Source organism: Gekko japonicus, unplaced genomic scaffold (genome assembly GCF_001447785.1).
Source record: "Gekko japonicus isolate JY-2015 unplaced genomic scaffold, Gekko_japonicus_V1.1 scaffold2960, whole genome shotgun sequence".
NCBI lineage: Eukaryota > Metazoa > Chordata > Lepidosauria > Squamata > Gekkonidae > Gekko > Gekko japonicus.
This window is the reverse complement of record NW_015163695.1, coordinates 98,689-104,688: the sequence shown is the minus strand read 5'-3', so window position 1 is coordinate 104,688 and position 6,000 is coordinate 98,689.

Genomic DNA, 6,000 nt, shown 5'->3' with positions numbered 1-6,000 from the left:
TACAATAGGATGGGGATGGGTGTTAAAATTAATTCTCTTTTAGGAGAGCAAAGTTAGCTGTCTGCTGGGGCCCATTTTTCCTAGTGATGTGAGTAAACTTTGGCTGACTGGTATCCCGGACTGCAGATGTTGAAAGGAAGATCAGTGTCTAACATCTGTCCTCTGACCACAGCTCTTGACATTTCCATAGGTTGGTACATGACCACCTCGAAGCAGAGAGGGAAGCCTTCTCTCACAGCCAGGCTTGCATCCCCACAAATGCAAGAAGCAGCTGCAACGTGTGAGATCCGAGCTTGGTATCACCTGTGGAGACCAGGTATGTGGGCACGGCAGGTAATGTTCAAGGGAGCCAGCCATCTGAGTACTTTCGCCCACCAGACAGTGCCCCAATCATGACCTGTAATGTATGGTCTCTTTTCATGATTTAGGCAGGCTCTGGTTCTGGTAACTGCTCCACAGCAGGCAGAAAACAAGTATACCAGCTAATGAATCAGGAAGTCCCCGGTTTGAATTTTATACCCACCGAGTTACAATCTCTTTGCTTCTACCTGCAATATGGAGATGATAATGCTAACTTTCTTTAGAGGTGCAACAGCCGTCCCCAGGTGGCATTGGTGCCAGCTGATGAGCTGAAAACTGTCCAAATGACTCTTCTGACTGCCTCGTTCCTGCAGGACTCAATGAGACTCACCAGCCCAGTTTGACAGTGGAGCTGGTTCATGCAAATGACACCGTGACGCTATGGCAAAGCCCCCTGAGCAGCGCCTACTCCTGGCGGGAACTGGTTGCGTATACTGGCCGGGTTCACGGGATGTTTCAGGTACCTGGCAATTGGTGGGCCAGTCTATACTGCCTTCCAGTAGGGCAGCTTGGAGTGGCTCTTGGAGTGGTGCTGTAGTGTACCTCAGGAATCTGTTGCCTGCGAGAGAATGTACAAAAATCCCTTGTACGGAGTTGGAGCATGGATCCATCTGGCTCCGTGCTGTCATCCCTCTAGGGTCCTGGGCACGAAAAATCTTTCCCAAGACTTGATATTCTTTAATTGGACATGCCAGGGATTGAAACAGGGAATTCTACATGCACATGAAATTTGTGTATTGTGGCTGTGGGAGCACATCATGATAAGGATGAGCAACACAGAAGCACACTACTAGAGATGCATCCTGAGTTTCCTGTGTCTTTGCAGATCATCTTCTCTTCAACTCAAGCCTTCTCTGAGACAGTGGTGGTGGCGCTCCCAGAGCAGGCGGTGAGTACCGAAAGGCCCGGTACTGTCCCCGAGTCAGGGCAGAACCCTGTGTGCGGGGCTGAAATCCCAGTCGAGTCTGTGCCTGATCCAGGCTGTAGTGAACCCCACTCTGACCCACAACCTTGTCTGCCCGTGGAGCCTGCACCGCTCCGCAGGTCCCAGCGTTCGCGGCAAATGCCGACTTATCTGAAGGACTATGAGTGTAAATACTGTTGGAATAACTGATGTACAAAGGTTGATTGCATGTATGTAAATAATAAAACAATTGGGATGATGGCTTAACTTAGGGGGGAGGAATTGTAATGTATTGAAATGATTACATGAATCACCTCATAGGACTCCCATGTTAAGCTTCGAGCCAGACCAGGGCTCCTCTGAGCGAACTTCCTATTGGTCGCTTCGTAACAGCGACCAATCAGAACGATACCATTCCCTAGGAGGGAAAGACTCCCATTGGCCCTTATCCAAGCAATCTCATTGGTTGTTATTTGTAAATAGGCGTGGCTACATTAGCCCGGTTATGTTTAAAAGGAGCATAAGCTCCCACTGTTTTCTGTTCTGGTTTCTTACTGAGTTAGTGCTTGTTCGTTACTTCTAATAAAGCTGAATCACTTGCTGAATCACTCTACGAGTCCTTTGTTAGCGCGATCTAACAAATTCCATGTGTTAATCACTCTTTGGGTGAAGAAGTACTTCCTTTTATCCGTTCTAACCCGACCGCTCTGCAGTTTCATGGAGTGCCCACGAGTTCTTGTATTGTGAGAAAGGGAGAAAAGTACCTCTTTCTCTACCTGCTCTTTCCCATGCATAATCTTATAAACCTCGATCATGTCACCCCTCAGTCTTCGTTTCTCCAAGCTAAAGAGCCCTAAGCGCCTTAACCTTTCCTCATAGGGAAAGTGTTCCAACCCCTTTATCATTCGAGTTGCCCTTTTCTGCACTTTTCCCAAAGCTATAATATCCTTTTTAAGGTGTGGTCTTTCTGCGGTCTTTCTTCAGTCTTTCCCAAACCTGTGCTGCAGTGTTTGGGGTAAGGTTGAAGTGAATGATGATGGCACTTGGCTTTAATGGCTCCTGCCTGGGCACTCCCTCTGCACTAAGCATCATCTTCAGGAAGCCGTGAAACAGTTCTCCTGACTCTCTGGATTTTATTGGTTGATTTGGTCGGTAATGAGGGAGCATATATGTAAACAGATGGTGTCCCCTGGCAACCTTATAAATCTCCTTTTCAGTATGAAAAAAATACAAAATCTTATTTCCACAGTTTGCTCAAGAAAGTTTATTACATTGGATGACATGCCCCCCCCTCAAAAAAACAAACCCAAAAAAGTGACAAAGGATGAACGTCAGAGAAAAGTACATAATGGTAACAGTATTGATCCTGAACATGAAACCAGCCGTCGACATTATTTAAAATAACAATACCTTAATCGGAAATAACTTTCCCCTGCTTACTTTCATCTAAACAACCTCCCCTCTAAACACACTGAACAAACAATACAAGATTCCTGAGCTTTTATTTTATACCAGTGTTCTCCAAACAATATATTAAATGCAGATTATTTTTTAACCCCTGTTTTATATCTTGTAGACCATAAAACAATCGGTTCCAAGTCATCCATCATAAAGGAAAAAAGCATCCAGACATCTGGAATATTTATTTGGATTCATTTGGCAGCATGTTGCTTAAACGCGACAAGGCATATTTGTGAAATGAAAAGCAGATAATCAATTTCTGTTTTTTTAAAAAAGCTTCGCTTTAACTCCCCATTGTAAAACTGAGTAAGCTAGTGATGGCGTATTGATCAGATACCCAAAATCCTGTTTTATACCCCACCTCTTTCTTCAAGTGAAATGCATCATTAAAGTGTGCGTGATTTAGAACATATAAATACATCCATAAACGTGCCTGCTAAAAGACACTTTATTAAGAAATAATCTGGTAATAATCTGTATTTAACTAAATCTCAAGAACTGCGAGGAATGTGTAGCTCTTTAGATTTTACCCATAACACTTATCATTCATGTTGTCTGGAAGTAGCATTTCATATAATACAGCTGCTATTTAAATGGGAGAAGAGGATGAGAAGCATTCCCGGATGTGCATTACCAGACTTTTGTTAGCAATCTAGAACATTAAGTGGGATTCGTAGGCTTCTGGGAACCACAAAAGTACACATCCCATTCTGCAGTGCTGGGGGGGGGGGATATGTTTTTCAAGATGAAGAAAGAATCATCATTCACCAAAGAGCTATAACAAAGACTCTCAGTCCAAGAATAGGTAGCATTAGAAGTCATGGCTTTCATTTTCCCTAATAAATTAATGCAGATTTGAATCCAAAGCCACACTGTGAGAAAATACTGAGTGCTGAGTCACAAGCAGTTTTCCTGCGACAGAAGCACCGACTAATGAAAGGCCTGGTTCTCCTGCAACTACTGAGTAACAATTGCACTTCTTTGGGGTCAAAAAGACCGTTTGGATCCCTGGCAAGAAGAAGACAGGAATGCAGATTGACCCACAGAGCCAAGCTGCTCTGCCATGGAAAGGCAACCTTCCAAGCACTTCTCACTTTGCTATGCTACAGACTGCAACATTACTATGCCACAGATTGCAACTCCCCCTCCCCCAAATACCCCAAGGTAGTTGTCAAGCACCCGACAGGCTTGTTTATGAGCAGTCTCTGGCTTAGCGGATCACACATTGCGCAAGCCTGGAATGATGGTTGCACATGTTTTTAACATGCATTCATGGCCATGATCTGGAAGTCCGAGCATTTTCACATGCGCTAGCTGCGCCTTGGGCTTCCAGAGCTAGTTGTGCCAACAATTAATGTTAAAATGCAGAAATCAAGACTGATTCTGCAAAAGCAGTTGTTCTACCTTTGGTCTCGGATCAAGAAGACGCAGGGGAAATCGGGGGGGGGGGAGATGCGGGTCAAAATGCAGCCACGCAGCAAATAGTGGGAAATTGAGCAGGACAACCATGGAGGAAAGGGAAACCGAGGGCAGAACAACTGCTTTTGCGGAATCGGTCTAAATGTATGTTTCTAGCCTATGCCTTGTGACTCACCAAACTGTATGACGCCCATCAGTAGTACGTTGTGGCCTGCCAAGTGGTTTATGCCCCTCCCATATGCCCCAAACTTGCATTAAATTCTTTGAGCCCCTGTTGACAAGGAGTGTGCGTGTGACTCTGTGGATCACACATTTTGCACAGATCTGGTCTAAGGAATAAAGATAATGGGTTGGATCCAGCCAGCTTTTCTGGTGGCAAAAACGTGAACAGTGGGTTCCCTTTGGTCATCAAAAAGGCTATGGTTGGGATTTTGGGACCTCCACGTGGGATGGGGGCTGTGATAAGGAGAAAAATTGGGTGAGACTGAGCAAAAAAGCTAGCTGGATCCAACCTCATCATATTCACATCTTAAACAGACTGAGGCCTCACCTGTGAAAGCATCCTTTGAGAACTATCAAATTAGCAGCACCGAACCACAGTCGAAACAGAAACATCCCTTCTTTTAGGAATTACACAATAGGAGTTTTTCATTTTTGCTTTTGTGCTTTCAGGAGCTTGCTCTTAATATCCTGTAGTCATGCGAACGGATGAAGCTGCCTTATACTGAACCAAACCTCATTGTCTTAATTCCAGTGTCACAGATGCTCTGGGGCCAAACAACTTAAACAGGAGATGTGTAAACTGCAAGTTACTGTTGTCTACTCAGACTGGCAGTGGTTCTCTAGGGTCTTAGGCAGAGGTCTTTCACCATCACTTACTGCCTGGTCCTTTTAACTAGGGATGCTGGGAATTAATCCTGGGACCTTCTGCAAGTCAAGTAGATGCGCTACCACTGAGCCACAGCCCCTGCCTTGTGTTGCTAATTTTTTAATTTAAAAAATTCTGCTGATTTAATGTAGTGGCAATGGAGTTTCCATGCAGCTGGTTTCCCATAGTTTCCCTGCCCAGTCTCACTACATTGAACATCCCCCCTGCATCACCAGGGCTTTTTCAGTTAAACTCCCCCCCCAAAAAACCCCCACAATTGAATATCACTATATTGTTATAACCTTATAACAAGCTGGATGTTGGGTTCTCTGGAAACAGGCTAGCAACTCAAGTAGAGCCTCTGTCATTCAGCTCTATGACAAAGCAACCTTTAACGTCAGAAATGTTAACTTTGTCTCTTTTGAAATAATTGGCAATAAGACGTCTCTCTCTTTCTCTCCGCTTTTAGAAGGTAAAGGAAACATGAGGTAGTATGATGTGTCTGGAGAGAGAAAAGCATTATGTCTTTGGGACAGACATAGATTTATAGCTGGCTTAGATTTACTTTGGTTTTCCTGTACAACATTCATAGGTTATCTGAAGTCAATGAAAAATGACTTGCAACCCGGTCCTAGGCTACATTTACTCAGAAGGTGAGTCCCACTGAGTTCCATGGGGCTTGCTTTGCAGGGAGCGTGCATAGGCAAGCAACTTGAAGGATCTGAGGCTTATTCACGTGAACTCCATGTGCACAATACTTTATAAGTCACCGTGTCAACGCTGCAGACCGAATTTTAACAAGCAGCTGTTGTTGATAGACTGAAATAGGAATGACACTGTACAGCTACTACGCATGTGTAGTATAACGCAGCTACACAAAAACACATCAACATATTTAGACTATATTTCCTCCTCTAGCATTGACTGCTGGGATTGCAGACATGATTTTAAATATGGAACGAAAAGTAGACTTCAAAAAAAAACAAAC